The following is a 19,981-nucleotide window of genomic DNA, read 5'->3' as shown; positions in this document are numbered from 1 at the left end:
ACTTATGAATAAACAATGTTATTAAAAAAATCAATATAAATATTGTAATACATTTTAAATCATTCATTTACCTGTATCATCTCCCTTTGTTTTTTCAACTTTTGTTCCTTGTTCATGTACACCTTCTGAGTTTTCCTTTTCCACAAGAGTATTAGTTTTACCTGTACTCATTAGTGACCCTGGTCAAAATTTAACAAACAAAATTTGTATTGTGTATTAATATTTTTATGTATTTTTAAAAAATAAAAGTAAGACAAAATTTACCTATATCAATATTATCGAAAATAGTTTTCATTTCAGGGTGATTCCAGATTTCATTTTCTTGACTATTTAAACTTGAAATTCCAATTCCAAGGACATTGTCCACAATGTTGTCAACAACTTTATCCAAGAAATTTTCATTTTCCGTTTGTTGAATAGTCTCTTCATGATTATTTGTTTCCTCAGCATGATCATCTTTTTCCTCTTCATCATTCTCATTTTCATTCCTCTTTCCATCTTTCTCTTTTACTCCAATTTCACATTCTTTTTGATTCTTACCTACATCATTCTTTATTCCTTCATTTGAATCAAGTAAATAATCTACTTCTGGTTGACTTGCATCATTATCACTGTCTTCTTCACCATTTCCCTCTTTATCTTCATTTTCTTTTTGATCATTTGTTTTTTGACCCATTATTGGTGTTAAATTGATTCCTTCAACTCCAGTTTCATTACTTGGAAAATTAAAAAGTGTTGTGCTTTCAGTTTTTTCTTGAAAAATCATATTTGTCATCTTTTCTTTGAAAATTCTAAAACTTTCCTTTTTAAGGAACTTTGTCATCACATCATTAAGCTTTGAATTAAGCTTTTCCTTCATCCTCTCAAAACTATTAATCATTTTTGATATTTTTGATTCGTATGCCTATGTACCAAAAAGAAGTATATGATTACACTACAATAAAAAGACCCTTTTACGACACGCAAAACACGACGCTCTTTGATTTATGTTATGCATTAGAGAGCGACATTAAAAAAGAGTCATCTCTTCAAAAATTTTAAGAATTTAGTTCGCGCATTACTGAGTGCCCTTAAATTAGTGTCTAATCCAAAAAAAACACGGATGGCACCTATAATAAAATGTGCGTCGTCTATGGATGTCGCTTTATAAATTTTAATGGAACGCGCGTTCCATCCCTTAATAACCAGGGGAAAAATGAAATCCTAAAAAATTAAAAACCCCGCCTTCCTTTTTTTCTCCTTTCCCTCTTGCCCTAATTATCGACGCTCAAATGAAAAGGAAAGACTAGACGCAAAGTTGAAATTGAACGGAGAATACAATCTACGATGCAAAGTTGAGAAGGAATGACTCAACAAAATGCGTAATGCTGCGATAATGCTTCTAACTCCTGAGGACAAAGATCCACGAAGAATATTCAAATGCAAAGCTCTCATGAGGAGGATGAAACGGTATGGTTTATTCGATGAACGTTCTTGCCCTCACTTTTGAAAAATTCATTCAACATCGTCTTCTAACCCTCGTCTTCATTGAACACACTATTTATCTTATCAAAAAATTAATGGGACCATTATCTAGGGCTTTTTTCAAGGAGTGCTCCCTGAAACGTTCTCTACCTCGGCTCTTCTCACTTGCAAGCGACCTTAGCTCACCTCTTTCCACCGGAGACCTTAGGCTCACCTCACCTCATCGGAGACTGGAACGACTGCTCAAGTTTCCAAGCCCTAGGGTTGATTAAGGTATGTTTATCATGATCTCGACACACGTCAACAACACCACTACAACTCATTCTCAGTCGTTGACTTACTCTGCTGACCAATGTTCTCCATATCGCCTACTTCTTGCCTTCCCATGGTTCGCTAATCAGATCCGATTCGCCAAAGCTCACGACTCCATGTGAGTTCATCCCTTTGTGTTGTATCTGAAGAAATTAGAAAAGTTTATTATTAATGTTCATGAGAATTACTTGATTTACCTGATTGAAATCACTCTCCATAGACAAATGATTTGAGCACAAAAAAAGTTAATTTGGAAAATTTTTATCTGTTCACTCGTGAACCATGAGAGCAGGTAACCTGTTTGAATAAATGCATATGAGATGTTACTTTTATAATTTCTGATTGTGAGAGAAAAAAAAAAGAAACCTATAGAGCATGTAACCTAGTTTCATATGTAATTTCATTAAGTTATTTAGCATACCCAACTAATTCAGGGTTAAATGTTTGTTTTCATTACTGGTAATCTATTTTTGTTTATGTAAAACATTATCTTTCATTAAGTTAGTTAGTTTCATATGTAATTTCATTAAGTTAATATCATTAAGTTATTTAGCATACCCAACTAATTAAGTTATTTAGCATACCTAACTAATTGAGGGTTAAGTGGGTTGGTCTCCAAATGGCGGCCTAAGGACGAGGTAATCTATTGTTTCCTGCTATCAGACAAGATGTATTCCTGCATCTGTTTGACCTATTAGTTTCCCACTAATACTGATTAGATAAGTAGGGTGACCTGTTATCATGTATGCTTGCCACATAAAGCTGTATTTTGCCATGCTTGAGTTTCTTGCACCAACAGTTATTAATCAAAAAACTTGTAGTGGGTGATTTAGTTTTATTAGTTAGAGTTCACATGGTTATCAAAGTAGTTCGCTTTAGAGATTTGTTGGAGGCTGTTGTTGCTATATGCCAAACCCAACAGCATATTGTTGTTGCTGTGATATACAAATCTTATCATGTTGTTCTTGTAGCAGTGATAATTCATTGCTAATACAACTATGCATTTGAAAACAAATGCTATGTTGGTGTTGGGTGGTTATTGGTAGTGTATTTCTTTATAGTTAGCTCTGAAATGATAATTCATTGCTAATACAACTATGCATTTAGAATTTTTCTCACAATTGTGCCTCTTCTCTTTACCCAATTTTTGACAAAATTAACAAATCTTCAATTTTTGATTGATACATTTAGGGCTATTAGTTGTTTGAATGCGAATTTAGATCATTATCCCCTTCTTGTTTGTCTTTCGTTAATTCAATTGAAACCTGGTGTCAGTGTGGTTGAATTTTTCCTAATGAAGGATAGCTATCTGGGAAGCACGATCAAACTTCTAATTGGAAGCTCTTAGATAATTTTCGTATCTTTCGGATTAATGACATGATCATTGATCACACACATTGATTTTAAATTTATTTCAGTGACAAGCGCTTCAATGTTAATAAACTTGGCAGTTGTATTATCCTTACTTATTGTTCTTCGTTACTTCACATTGGATTATGACATGAAGAGAAAAGTTGCATCATATAACAAAAACCCACCAGCAACCCATGTTTTTTCTGTCAAAAAACCACCCTTAGACCCTACATCCATCTCAAGAAAGTCAGACTGGAGAAAAAAAAAAGTCAACTCTCCAGTTGTTGAAAATGCAATAGATCAAGTCACAAAAACATAGTTTCAGAATGGGTCACTGATCTTTGGTATTCCTGTATTACCCCTGACAAATAAGGTCCAGATGAACTAGTGCTCATTACTTCTTGTAGGTTCTACAGCATCTTATGGATGGGTTCATATCTTTAACAATCAGACATGAGGATCTGAATAGTTCTTTATTTCGTTACATAGTGAGGGAAATGCTTGCTTGTGCAGTAATACGACCAGTTATAAATTTAGCAAATCCCAGGTTTTTATAAATTCGGTTAATTTTTTACTTTTTTTTATTAATCATTTTTCTTGTAGTGTTCTTTATTTCTTTCTTTTATTGGATTTAGGTTTATTAGTGAAAGGATTGAAAATGTGGTTGAAAATTCAGCAAGAAAGCCTGAAAAAGTATCAGCCTGCAGCAAGGTAAGGCGTTGTTTCTTTTTTATTCTACTAAAGTACCAAAATACCCCTGTTATATATATAATTAATTTTTGTTATAAGCTGATCTTAAGGATGCTTATTCATAATTTTTAATAGATCAGACCCAATTCCCTTGGTATATTCATAATTTTTAATAGATCAAAGCACTAGTGGATCATTGTGATACATGTGTAGCCATTTTTTGATCAGGTGTATTCAATTTAAACGATCGTGTTTTCAGAATTAAAACCTTTTTAAAGCCACCTAGTTACCCTTCCCATAATTTATAAACCCAATGAGAATCAGTGCAATCAAATGAGAATCCGTGCATCTTTTTTTTAGTTTAGATCTATTACGCCATCTCTCACCAAAAAAAACTATAATTTGATTTCTAGTTTTCATATATTTGACTTACTCTTTGCATTTCATCCCATCAGGGAACCAAATAGAGCTTTGGTAATGGCTGCAAGTATCATATTTAAAACATAAGATTGACATTTAAGAGTCTTGATCTATTACGACATCTCTCACCAATGTCGGCTGGTACTGGAAAATTAATTATAGAAGTCAATGTTGGCTGGTACTGGAAAATTGGCTGGTCGACTTTAAACAAACACATTATGTAACAGCCCGAAATTGCAGGTATTGTTATATTTATGATTTTGGGTGTTTTAAGGGGGGACTCGGCGAGTTGGGGCCTAGACTCGCCGAGTAGAATCGCGGATCTGGTCGTGGGTTCGCGACTGGACTCGACGAGTCCGGATATGGACTCGGCGAGTCTGCGCTGTTTAGCGAAAATCCTAACCGTTCAGGTTTGGGACGTATATGAGGGACTTTATGGCCGTCATTGTTCACCCTAGCCCTCTGAGAGAAACCCTAATTCGATTGTGAGCAGCTGGAGCAAGGTAGAAGACCATTGTTGATTTTGGAAGTATTGTCTTGCAAAGAAGAGGAGGATTGGTTAAGGGAACAACAAGGGAAGCCACGTTCTGAGGATTGAGGACACAGAGAGCAAGTTATTCAGGTAATATTTCGAATTGCATCCTTCTATGATTGATGTGTATATGGATTTAGGGTTTATTGAACCCTTTTGTGGCTAGATTGAGTATTACCTTAGTCCCCCAAACGATTGAAACTCTGTATTGGGACCTTTGGAGGTCCAGAATGTCCCATGCCTGAGCATTTCGGGAATCAATGGAGGTTTTGGATTGGAATCCTTATGCCTTAGGTCAAAATGTAAATTATGAGTCATGGGGTGTATTATGAGCACCGAAATGAGGACCTTACGTGATGAATCAGTCTAGGAAGGCCAGACCTAGGAATGGTCGGAGCAGTTCTGACCTTAGAAAGCAGTTTGAGCAGTTGCATGGCATGGACTCGCCGAGTCCGATGAACAGACTCGGCGAGTAGCTTGAAGATTAATTGGGACTCGTCGAGTTGTTCTTCAGACTCGGCGAGTTGAGTCGGGGTGGCCCCGCGATTCTTCCAGGAGAAACTCGTCGAGTCAAGGAGGATACTCGACGAGTAGAAAGGGAATCTTAGTGAACTGGTGAGGACGTCTAGACTCGCCGAGTCACCCTAGCACTCGCCGAGTCAGGTCAGGTTGACCGTTGATTGTTGACCAGAGTTGACCTATGTTTGACCTCTTAGGGATAGTCAAACTTAGAAGATAAAAGTGTTAATAAGAGATGTATGATATTATAGGGAGATTATAGCTCGGTGGATCGAGTACGAGTGACTTCGGGATTTGCTAGCTCTCGACATTCACGAGGTGAGTCTTCTCACTATACTGTACCCGGAAGGGTTTGACTGTGTGACCGGAAGGTCAGATATGATATGTGATATGTGTGTTTTATGTGCTATGTATGATATATTTGATATGGGCCGGGAGGCATTTTGTTATGGGCCGGAAGGAGAATATGTTATGGGCCGGAAGGCGTTGTGTTGTGGACCGGAAGGTCGGCGTGGGTAGGACCGGAAGGTTTACCCAGCAGGGACAGAAGTCCCCTGAGACACATGGACCGGAAGGTCAGGGCCTGGAAAGGCGTATGTACGTAAGTTGTATATTGGGGAACTCACTAAGCATTTATGCTTACAGTTGTTATGTATGTGTTTCAGGTACTAGCGAGGACCGTGGGAAGGCGCCGACGTGATCTGTACACACTGAAAGATGTTTTGTGATCTTGGGATTTAGATGATTTGTATTTTGACATGACACTTGAAATGTTTAAGCCTTGTTTTGAATAAAAATACTACATTCTGAAATGAAAAATTTGTTTGAAAATTTACGTTGTTACACATTAGGTGCTATTTCATTTGATTGGATGACAGGAAGTACAATTTGTGTGGCCATTTAGGTGGATTTTTTTATTACCTTTTTATTAGGTTTAGTAAAGTGAGTTGTATCTTCCAACTGATTTGGTTGGTATGCAGGCCTATCTTGATGTTCTCTATCTAGGGGTGTTTTGGGATCGCTAATTCAAAACAAATTTTTAATAATAATAATAATAATAATAATAATAAGTGTTTATTAGCTTATGATGTACCAAACACAACTTAAGAAAAAGTGTTTGGGTTAGCTTTTGTGATGCCAATACACAATAAGCTGATAAGTTAAAATAAAACCACATATCCAAACACTCAAATTAGCTTATTAGCAGTACCTAACCACAAAGAGATGATAAATTAATGAAACAACTTCTCCAAAAGTGCTTCTTTAAGTCAATAAACAGAAGCTGTTACTTGCTTATTGGATGTAGTAAACCGCAATAAGCTAATAAGCACTAAAGCACCTTATAATTATTAGCAATCCTAAATACCCCCTAATCTTGATGTAATCAAATGTATCCACTATAGTTCTTGACCATTCATAAATGACTGATGTGTGTGGATTTCTTTTACTTCAGTTGACTATTAGTAATATCTAATTGGGTTTAGTGCTTTAACAGTCCTATTGCTTGGAGTGGAAAGCTGAATGCCATAGCATGTGCATCTGAGAGTTGTGCATGTATACCAAGGTAATGAAATATTATCTGTATTCCAACCATGTGACATTGGCAGACATACTTTGTGTATTGGACTATTGGTAAAGTTTCAAGTTTTATCATCTAGTTCAGTTTCAGGAGGCATATTAAGATGTGCACACAATTTCATGTTAACCTTCCACAATTTGAAAAAATTTCTTTGTGGTTAATACTTAATACATTTCATTCTAAGATTTATTTTCCTTCTTGTAGTTCTAATGCAAATCCACCATTTTGGATTCCAATACATATTGTGATCCCTGAACGACCTACCGAGTCAACCGTATTCAATGTCATAGCAGGTATTGTGTGTGAAATTCTTTTAGGTGACTTCATTTTCATGTTGGCTTTTACTTCAGTTGACTATTTGTAATATCTAATTGGGTTTAGTACTTTAACCATTCTTTATGTTTGAGCTGAAGTTGTCTTGCCAAGTTCTTTAGGTTGACACACTAACACACTGATATTGATATTGACATGTTTAATGATACTACAGGGAGCAACTAGTTTTGTTAAAGATGCTAGTTGTTGCCAACGTAAACATGAGTGGAGATAGGATATTGCAGTCATAACAAAATGGCTATCTGGGGTGTCTAATGTATGATGCTTATACCCTCTGGTCTTTTGCCTTTTGTTCATACATGGTAAGATAATCAGGTTTCTCTGTCAAATTATATTTTTGCTCCTTATTCTAAGACCATGGTCAGATATATCATTCTGTTTTCTGTGTGTATTTGACTTTTTTAGCACAAGTCGAGTACTGCATGATGTACAATATTATTTAGGAAATTCCCTAAGATTAAAAAGGGTAAATGGTTATGGTGTTTGGCTATTTATTTTTAAAGCATACAACACAAGTAGGGATTGGTTGGCAACTTGGCATGTATCTTTGTTGTGTTTGACAGCTATATAGACAATGATCTTTTGAAAAGCAAATTTGGAATTTTATGTAAGTGTGGGAGCTTATCACATGTGCCCTGTTTTTATCATAATATGACCTTTTTGGAGCTTCTTTTTGCAATGAATATTGATTAGTTCTTTGATTCATTTATATTACTTTTCTTGAAGAAGAAACTCATGGTTTATATATTTTTTACTTGGAACAGTTGCTCATAGGATTTCAACTGTTATAGACAGTGACATGGTCATGGTCCTCTCCTTTGGTATGTATCTTATTCTTCACAAACCCATATATCTAATAAAATGACACAATTACCCTCTACAAAATAGTAAAATTTCATGTATAATAGGTGAAATGATGGAATATGATGCGCCCTCCAAGCTAATGGAGTCGGATTCTTATTTCTCAAAGCTTGTTGTTGAGTACTGGTCCATCTGCAAGACCTGATCCACGGGTAATTTCTTTTCAAGTTAAAAGTCGGATTCTTATTTCTCAAAGCTAATGGTGCCTTTTGTATGTCAATTCAGCAACTTGTCTGCAAATTCTGAAATTAGTATTTGGAATTACAACCTCTTTATGTTTGACTAAAACCTTCTGATTTTGTTGACTTTTTAACTTTGTTTTTGGTTTCATTTATAAAGTATCAAATATCAACAGTTATGTGGTAGTAATCCTTCTTAGGGGGTGTTTGTTGGGCTGCTTCTTTCAATGTCATTAACAACAGTGGTAAGTAAAATCTTACTATTATGAAACTCTTTTGCTTAAACCTATCTTATTTACCTATAGCTGATTACACATTAATTTAATTATGCAGGTTTTGAAGTTTTTGATGGAAAAGAATAGTGTTAATGCTCTTCATAGAAAAGTATGTTGGTATTTTAGGAAATTTGGCTAATAATTTAGTTAATTATATAAAAAATGTTGAAATGTTACATTTGTCTACTATTGGAAAGATTATTTGATGTATTACATTTGTCTACTATTGGAATGCTTATTTGTATGACATTAACTTTTGTGCAATGTATTGTATTTTTGGTATATGGTATTTTATTTTCTATTATGAAACATCAAATGCAAATTTAATATGAAAATCAGTAAATCTATAAATAATTTTTTTTAAAAAAGTTATAATTACGATACGCAAAAATGTGTGTCGTCTTCATTTATGACATGGCCTTTCTTGACAGGGGCTTCCTTGATACGTATTGCATGTCATAAACACGCGCGTCGTAATGTTATGACACGTAAATGCGTGTCGTATTCCTTTATGACATAGCCTTCCTTGATACGCATTGCGTGTCATAACCGCGCGCCGTAAAGGCGCGTCATAAATGCGCGTCGTCTATAGACGACGCGCAAAAGCACGTCGTCTCTCTTTATGATAGGGCCTTCCTTGACGCGCATTTGCGCGTCGTCTGAGCATTTTACGACGCACAATGAGCGTCGTAAAAGGCTGTTTTTCTAGTAGTGTTAGAATTTAATATAATAATTTAATGTAATCATATATTATTAACATATTCAAACTAATTACCTAAACAGAATGATCTTCATCTTTATCAGAATCACTGTCTTCGAGATCTGTATCTCCTTCATCTTGTTCATTAGCAAATTCTTCGTTTAATTCTCCAAGTCCAAATCTACATTTTTCTTGTTCAAATGTCTCTCAATATCTAACCTTCTCTGAACTCCAATAACAAATTGTTGGACGTTTACGTGTTACTGTTAAAGCTTCTGAGTGGATGTTATCAACATAGAACAACTGCACATAAATGATAACTAATTGATATTCATATATGAACAAGTAATATTATTTTTTACTTATTCATATATGAATAAGTAATGTAAAGCATTACGTGTAAACAAATATATTTTTCTTATTCATATATGAATATTTGCTATTAGTTTATGAATAATCAATATTATTAAAAATTAAGTATAAACATTAAAATAACTTACCACCAAGAAAGCTGAAGGTCCAACAAAGATGCTGGTATCTGAGTATGGTATGTATGAGTTTTTGGTTCTGACAAGATAGTCCAAAATATAGTTGCACCAGTCTATGTTGCTGATATCTGTTCTTCTTGAATTATAACTCAAGGGAAACAGGTTGCATCTTCCCATTGATGTTGACTCGCAAAATGTGTTGACAAAAAGAACTAAGAAGTTCAATTTGAAATTGAAATCAGCTTGTGTGGTAGAAACAATAACATTTTTTATTGCACTCAGTCGGATGATTGAATCTTTTTTAAATTGTTGCTTCCATTCATCATAACTTGTATCATCCTTAGGCCATTGATCCAGTTGTGTAAGTTTGGTTCCACCAATTGGTATGCCCAACATGTCATGAACAGACTCTGTTGTTACTTTCAGTTCCTTTCCTTCAATATCTATCACCATTTTCTCAGAATCAAAATTTTGAAGAACATAAAATCCCAACGTCAGTGGTATATCTGTGATTTTCATTTTTAACAAAGCTCCAAAACCCATAGATCTTACAGATTCTTTTTGTTCTTTGCTCATCCCAAGGATTATAGATAGTAATGCCTCTGGTGAACATCTGTTTTTCATTGAGTAAAATTCTCTTACCATTTTTTTTGTCTTTTTTGGTTGGTGACTCCTTTTTTTTTGCCTTCTTCGATGGATGACTACTTTCAAAATCAAAGTCTAAATCTTGTAGTTGTTATTTTTCAGGAGTTTTCCTTTTTGATGGACTTTTTCTGCTTTGATGCTTTATTTTCTTTGGTACTTTTGTTTCTTTTTTATCTGGGAAATGAAAACATATAATATTTGAATAAGTTACTAATATATGAATATGATATATGCTCGTTGATTTATTAATATTTATTTATTACAAAATATAACTAATATATACAACTTTATTCATATATGAATATATTAGATACGATAGGAATTTTGTACCTTTCGCATTTTTCCTCTTCTGCATTGATCTTGTTTCTCTCATTGTTGGTGAATCTTTATCGGAAATGTTAGTGTTCTTACCTTCATTCAATAGTAAGTACAAGATAAATGAGTTTGATATTCATGAATGAATATTTAAATAAAACATATGTATTAATATTCTTTTATTCACATATGAATATGTTTTGTTATATTCATATGTGAATAGAACATATATAAGTCATTCTTGTTGTATTTACATTTGAATAATGTATGTATGGCAGCAAGTTATGTTCTATTCATATGTGAATATAACATACATATTCACGAATGAATATTTGAATAAAACATATGTATTCATATTTTTTTATTCACATATGAATATGTTTTGTTATATTCATATGTGAATAGAACATATGTAAGTCATTCTTGTTGTATTCACATATGAATAATGTATGTATGGCAACAAGCTATATTCTATTCATATGTGAATATAACATACATATTCACGAATGAATATTAGTTTTGCTTGTGTTCAGAAGTAAACAAAACATACTTTATTTAACTTTTTGATTTGTTCTTGGTTTTCATTTATATGTATTCTTCACTGTTGGTGTTGTTTCTGTAAGGGTAAGTAGTTAATATTAGGAAAACATAAGCGAAATGTTAAGTAACCTTTGTATTTTGACATAATAGTTTTGAATAAAGATGAAAAATGAAGAGATGATGTAAAATCATTTATATATCAATTAATACTGGATGATTCTTACAAAAATTTCAAGTAAATAAAGTAATAACGAAGGAGGGTTACGAGAATGAACAAGTATCATAAAAAATTGAAGTAAACAACCTTTTTTGAAGAATGGACAGTGTGAAAACAATGTTTTTAGTTCTAAATCAACTAATAATTATCAAAGATTACATGAAATTTCAGGTAATCAAGTGATAATTTTAGAAATGATTCGAAATCGTTAAAAACTCGAGAAAAAACGCCGATGGTTACCTTTCAATGTCAAGTATCAAGCCTAGTCTTTCCAACATCTTCAACTCTCTCTTCGAGCCGAATACCAGTGTAATTGGTTATTTGTTGACTGCCAGAGAAAGCATCTTCTTCTGCTTGTAATTCGTCATCCAAATCCGAGCCTCTTGAGCAAGAAGTGAAGGAAACCTTTTGATGAAGGGGAGTAAGAACTGGTGTGTTCCGATGGAAGAAAGATATGAAAGAGTTGGAGAGGGTTCTTTTAGCGGAGAAAATTGTGGGGCAAGTGAGGGAGTACATCAATGACATTTTGCAGATGCGCTTCAACCTAATTTTTGTAATATCTGAAGGTGTGGCAATGTCAATTGTGGGGCAAGTGAGGGAGTAAATCGACTCTGACAATGACATTGATCGACTACGATGAATATGATGATAGTGGTGGTCAGCAACTGGAAGGATAAGAAGATGGTGGTGGTCGTCGACGATGAAGACAGGATACATGATGAGGGATACAATATGTCGATGGTTATAAAGAAGAGAAATTAGGTCAACATATATTTATTGTGTTTCCTTAATTGCAAGTGCAGAAAACCAGAAATATCCTTTTTGATTTAATTAATTGTTTAATTATTTGTTAATTTGTGATTGGTGCATTTAGGAACACAATAGTTGCTAGAAACATTTGAACATATATATATATATATATATATATATATATATATATATATATATATATATATATATATATATATATTCTGATAGAAGATCATTCTAGCAAAAAAATATTCTGATAGAATAAAATCGGTTGTTAACAAATTAAGTTAGAATTAAAATTGAATTCATTAAAAAAAATCAGATTTTTAAAATTAGGAGAATTAGTTATCCCTAAAAATCCGAAAATTTCTTTTTATAAATGTAGTTAATTATCCAAAATACCATTTTGTTAAAATTTGTGTGATTATATGGTAGATGTTATCCCATTTTAATATCATACACTCTCAAATCATGTCCATTGATTATATATATATATATATATATATATATATATATATATATATATATATATATAGGGTTAGGTTATTTTTTTTTCACTATCTATTGTGCATGTATGACTGATTCTGTACCAATCATTTTAGTTATTTTAAGAAAGTAATTAATGCATATTACATGTTGAAGATATAATGAATATTAATTACATCTTCAGCATTTAATATACATTAATTATTTTCTTAAAATAACTAAAATGATTGGTCCAGAATCAGTCATACATGCACACAATAGATAGTGAAAACATTTGAACCTAACTCTCTCTCTCTCTCTCTCTCTATATATATATATATATATATATATATATATATATATATATATAGAGAGAGAGAGAGAGAGGGGAAGGATCATTTGAGAACTCAAAGTTTCCCGAGAACCCAAGAACTAAAAGTGGAACGTCGGATCAAGTTTTTGGACGGATTAGATTGATGATGGTATAATTGTAATTATCACTAATCTTAATGGTATGTTAGACTTTTTGAAAAAGATCATAAGGGCATAATGGACATGAAACGTATCAATATTTCAATTTATTAACTAATTATAATTAATTTTAATTGAACCTCTCTCTCTCTCTCTCTCTCTCTCTCTCTCTCTCTCTTCTCTTACGTCTTCTTTCTCTCATTCTCTCTCTTATCTCATCTTCTTCACGCCTCCCTCTCTGGTCGTCGCCTCCGTCCGACGAATGTCTCTGAGGTCGATTTCCACCACTTTCAACACCACACTAAGGATCGAATTAGACGCACTCACTATGGATTGACCGCTAACCTCAATCAGTACCGATTTACGCCACAATCACCACCAATTTCCCCTACAATCGTTGTCTACAAACACCACTTCATAGATTATGAAAACAATGGGGATTAAAAGCGCATGCACGATCTGGAAGTTTGTCTTCGTTCACAACAAACCAGGTACATTACAATCAAATCGATTTCCGACACTTTTGATCAAATTTTTAGTCTCTGATAACTTCTCAAATCGATTTTCTATTGCTTTCAATCGGTTTCCTGTTGGTTTTTACATATCATGTTGATTGTTGATTTGTGATTTACAATTTTGTTTCTTTCAAACAATTTCATATTGACTTTTTCATATCATGTCGATTGTGACTTTTTCATATCATGTAGATTAAAGAGTGGGATCATTTATGCTTTTTTAGTAATTTTTAGTAATTTAGATTAATTTTTAAAGAAAGCCGAAGGTGATTGAACTTCCGATCACATTTTTGAACATGTATTAAGTGATTGGCTTATGATTCATGGAGTTCCTGATCGACGTTCTTTCTCTTCCTGAACCAGTGGGCGATGACGACAATGATGTTTATCATGGGGAAACTTTTGATACTATTCATCTACGTAATTCTGGTGATAAGTTGACAATGAAAGCGATAGTGATGTATCAAATTCATGATATTGTTGATATACTCCAGCCAATGTTTAAATCTGAAGTGACTTTTTTTATTGGTATCTATTCAAACAGGTAATAAATAAAATCAAAAATGGCTCGACTATTTATATGGTACTCTTGTTTCTAATCTTTTGATTTTAACTTTGGTGGATAATTACATTGATTTCATTTTTAGGTTGATAACTACTTGGGTAACGTGATGATTTTCAAGTTTTTATAAAGCCTCAGGTAGATATAAAAAACTAATGTTCAGACCATGATAATCAATTGGCTGCTGCTTTGCTTGCTGATTTGCAAATCAAGATGTTTGAATCTAATGCGATGATTGTCGATATTTTAGTCCATAAATTATCCAGCATAACTGAGGTATCGAAGATTAGCTGCTGTTGGATTTGCATTATTATTAGCAAGTAGTTATTTTTATTTCAAGAAGTTCTATCAATCCTAGTGAGAGAACATATCCAGAATAAATGATCCTGACTGGTATCTCCACAATTAATGTGACGAATTCAATTGCTAGAGGACAAAAGATTCCTTTGTTTTCTGCTGTTGGTCTTCCTCACAATGAGATTGTTGCTCAAATTTGTCGTCAAGCTGGTTTAGTCAAACGATTGAAAAAAACTAGAAACTTGCTTGAGGTATTATTGCATGAAATAGCAATGTACTTTAACTTTTTTTTAATCAATGTGGACAATCTACTTGCCTTTTTTACCCACAGTAGCAATCTACATACATTTCTTTACCCGTAGTAGCAAAATGTAAGTATGTTGCTAGTATATGTGTAGAAAATACATTGTTATTTCTCGTGATTCTTGTTTTTTACTCCAAAGTGAATTTTATGTGATTTTAGCAGTATTAAATACACAAAAGACTGAGAATTTTTGATTTTATAGTCGGGTGGAGAAGAGGACAACTTTGCTATTATTTTTGCAGCCATTGGAGTGAACATTGAGACTGCACAGTTTTTAAAACGCGATTTTGAGGAAATGGCTCCATGGAAAGAGTGACGCTTTTTATAAAGTTATACCTTCAACATAGAAGAAAAGAAATAGAAGGTTTCCTCATATGTGCATGTGGATACTTAGAGAAAATACAAATGCAAGATGGATCATGTTTTTTTTTCCACTAAAATCAACATTTTTGTAGTTTTTAACAGATGACAGAATTTGACATAGTGCGGGTCCCAAAAAAAGATATAGTTTTTTCCGTAATTGAATTAGAATGTACTGTATATGGATTATTGTGTTTGAAGTATGCGATTCACATGTGAATCACTTGTGATTCACATGTAAATTACATATAAATCACATATGAATTACATGTGATTCATATGTAAATCACATGTAATTCACATATGAATTACATTCACAAGTGAATCACGTATGAATTACATATGAATTACATGTGATTCACATGTAAATTTCATATGATTCACATGTAAATCACAAGTGAATCACATGTAAATCACAAGGGAATCACAAGTGAATCATATATGAATTACAAGTGAATCACATATGAATTACATGTGATTCACATGTAAATCACATATGAATTACATGTGATTCACATATGAATTACATGTGATTCACATGTAAATCACATATGAATTACATGTAATTCACATCTGAATTACATGTGATTCACATGTAAATCACATATGAATTACATATGATTCACATATGAATTATATGAATTACATGTAATTCACATATGAATTACATGTGATTCACAGGTAAATCACATATATATTTTTGTGAGTGTTTTTGCATCAATCATTTTTTTTAATTTTCTTGTAGATTTGGAAGAAATTATGGTGAATATTGAAGGGATGAAAAATGATAAATTGAAGAAAATAAGGAAATATTGACACGAAGACATGAAAACGCTTTGAAAACTGTAGCATTTTTTTTATTTTTTATATTTTATTTTTTATCAAATAAAATACTTGTACTATTATGTTTATATATTAATTAATAAAAATGAGAGTTTTTGTGATTTACTTACGAATATTATAGTATAAGAGATATACATATATGCATTTGAAAAAATATGCATATATGCACCTAAAAATATACCTTTTAAAAAAAATGCATTTTTTTTTGAAAAATTGCAGTTTTTTTTAAATACAGTTTTTTTTTTGAAAAAAATGTAACTTTCTTTAAAAAACTTGCAGTGTTTTTTGAAAAAGTTGCAATTTTTATTTAAAAATGCAGTTCTTTAGAAAAATTGTAGTTTTTTTGAAAAAAAAAATGCTGTTTTTTTTTTTTAAAAAAAATTGTAGTTTTTGATAAAACTGCAGTTTCTTAAAAAAATATTTTTTTCAAAAAATCATGTTTTCTATAAAAATTAAAAAACCTGCATTTTAAAAAAACTGAAGAATACTATATATAAAAAAAATCTGAAAATTTGATATATGATGTAAATTTTTAGACATTTATATTAATATAATAAATAACACAAAAAGTTAAGTATTAAATGAGATTGGTAAGATGACGATCAGATCCTTAATAAATTACTTTTGATCCAATGCTCCACTTTTGGTTCTTGGGTTCTCGGGAAAGTATGAGTTCCCAACCAATCTCCATCCTATATATATATATATATATATATATATATATATAGAGAGAGAGAGAGAGAGAGAGAGAGAGAGAAAGAGAGAGAGAGGGAGATTCAATTGAGAAAAAAAGGTTGAGAACGAGAAAATGAAGTTGGACCGCTTTTTTTGAATCTGCCGATGAAGTGTTCCAATGTTTTGGGTCGACAGAACAGATCATCTTCATTTATGAATACATTTATTGATATACAAAATAAGTATTCACATACACACACATACACACATATGCATATATATATATATATATATATATATATATATATATATATATATATATGAATATATATATATATATATATATATATATATATATATATATATATATATATGAATATATGCGAATACGTATATTCGTATATGAATAAGTGATTATTTATATATAAATATGATGGTAGTGGTTGGTGGCAGAGGTGGTGGTGGTGTTTGGTGGTTGGTGGTAGTAGTGGTGGTGGTGGTAGTGGTGGTTGGTGGCGGAAGGAGGTGATGCATTCATATATAAATTACTTACATTTATATTCATACTAGGCGAATGCCCGCGCGTTGCATGGGATATAAAAGACAAAACTGTCAAATTGGTCCTTGTGGTATTCAAAAATCTTTGGATAGGGTCCAAAAAGTTTTTAACTTGCATGGATGGTCCAAAATCAAGAATTTCCTGTAATTTTAGTCCAAGAAATATTGAAAAGACTATTTTGCCCTTCTCATTTTTTTTTTTTATATTTGTTTTAATACCTTATTAATTAAAAAATAAATAAAAGAAAAATAAAAAATATATTTTGGGTCCACCCCACCAGCAGGTTCTCTCTCTCTCTCTCTCTATCTCTTTCTCTCTCTCCATTGTCTTCTTCTTCTCATCCTTTCTTCTTTCATACATAAACAAATACCGATCCACCATCGTCGGCCACCACTCTTAGCCACCACCACCACCATTTATTCTATCTTTACCTCTCTCTTATCTCTCATACATACACACAAAGAAAACAAAAATACAAAAAACACTTTTAAATCCAGAAATAACATCAACCCACATTCAGTAGTAAAACTTTGGATCTGAAGGTGTGATATGTCACCGATGGAGCTCGACGATTCTCAGGAGGTTGGAGATACATCGACCATCCATCTTCCCTCTTTGTTGCCTCCGTCATCGCTTGAAACCCTAAACGGAAACGGATCTGAAACCCTCATTTGCAAATGATTGCTTGAAACCCTAAATGTCGCCGCCATCAGTGAGCTAGAACCCCTAAATGTCGCCGCCATCAGTGAGCTGGAACATCTCCGGAGAAGGAGAAAGACGGGCGGATCAACCATCGTCTTCGTCGAGTTGTAGATCGGAGAGACAATTGTTTTGGAAACGGCCAACGAGTGGGTTTCTTCTCGGCGGCTCATGGGCCTTCTGAGGCGTTGAGGTGGTGGTTGTATGTTCTTGAGTGAGTGATTGTATGTTCTTGAGTGAGTGATGTAGTGATGTTTGACATATTTGGGGTTGATTTACTCTGGTGAAGAGAGGGAGATGATGAGGATGTTTCTGGTAAGGGTTATGGTGGATGACGGTGACTGGCGGTGGAGTTTATCGGTGAAACCGGTGTTGTTGGGTGGACTGGCGGTGGAGTTTATCGGTGAAACCGATGGTGGATGAGTGTGTTCATCATGGATTGTGTTCGTATATGGAGTGTGTGTGTGTGGGTTCTTTCTGGAGAGAGAGAGAGAGAGAGAGAGAGAGAGAGAGAGAGAGAGAGAGTAGGGGTGGGAGTGGGCCCAGTTCTTTCATTTTTAATTTTTAATAAATAAATTATTAAAGAAAATTTAAAAAATACAAAAAAAGAAATAAAAAGGGCAAAACAGTCTTTTCAAGTCCTTCATGGACCAAAACCAAAGGAAATTCTTGATTTTGGATCTTCCATGCAAGTTGAAAACTTTTTGGACCCTATCCAAAGTTTTTTGAATACCACAGGGACCAATTTTATAGTTTTGTCGGATATAAAACAATATTTTAAATTAAAAATAACTAAATCATTGTTATTAACAATTAAATAATAATTTCATAAAAAATATAAAAAATGATTTTTAGTATTGTTATTACGTTGTACTATATTATAGGAGATAAAGTTGGAACTTGAAGTTGTTTGGCATATACAAATATTATCATTATGTAGAACGTATGATAATAGAGACAACTTTTTATCTTAAATAGTAAAAAGAATGTTTTGTGTCATAAATATTACCATAATTATGTAGAACATATGATAATAATGACATCTTTTATAAGGTTAAAACTTTAAATTGTATTACATACAGGGTTGTAAAACTTGGCTAACACAACCAAATACTCGACATGTTACTTAAACTCGGCCTCCAATGGAAGTGAGTTTGCCTAACTCAGTCAGAAGGCACTCAGATCCTTATTAAACTCGATCCAAATCTTAAAGATACGGTCCAAAATCATTTTCGAATTTCTGAAATTTAATTGGTCACTTGTTGACAAAGACAATCTCACCAAAGAATACACTCAACGTCCTACAAAGTTAGATGCAAGGAAGATCTCATGGTTTAGTCCGTTTAAAATATTTCACAATCTTTCCTATGTATAGAAGAGAATACATTCTCTTGTTTACTCTCACGATTAATGTGGGATGAAGACATTTTAATTAAACTCATTTCTTTATTTGCCAATAATTTCATTTTGTTAAATAAAATATTAAATAATAAAAATAAAACGTTATCCAAAAAATTTATTGTTCAATAGTTTAATTTTTCAGTAACCTCATAAGTTGTTATAAAAAATCAAGTTTTTATAAAATAACTTTTTATTAAATCCTAAAATCATAATTTCAGTTAGTTACTTAATATAGAAAGTTTGTTTATATGTATTTTCATGATTCAAAATGTCATTATAAAATGAATTTATTTATAAAATATAATCGAGTATATTTTTCGTGCTTTTGAATCAAAGTGATTTTTCAAACAATTATAATTTTAGTTTTAGGTAGATTTTTTATATTTATATAACATTATGTAACTTATAATATTATTATAAACAATTTGAATAATAATGAGAGTTTCAAATGTATGTGGTGAAAGGAAAATGCTTCATTTATCGGTCCAAATTGATCAAACTCGGACCGATTCAGTTTAATATACCAAAATACATAACGTTTTTTCTATTGAAACCCGGTCTGTATATATTGTGTGTTTTTGAATCAAATTTATTTTTCAAACAATTATAATTTTATGTTTAGGTAACTTATTTATAATATTATTAGAAACAATTTGAA

This window comes from Lactuca sativa, chromosome 9 (assembly GCF_002870075.4).
Source record: "Lactuca sativa cultivar Salinas chromosome 9, Lsat_Salinas_v11, whole genome shotgun sequence".
NCBI classification, from domain to species: Eukaryota; Viridiplantae; Streptophyta; class Magnoliopsida; order Asterales; family Asteraceae; genus Lactuca; species Lactuca sativa.
Note: the sequence above shows the minus strand (reverse complement) of the source record.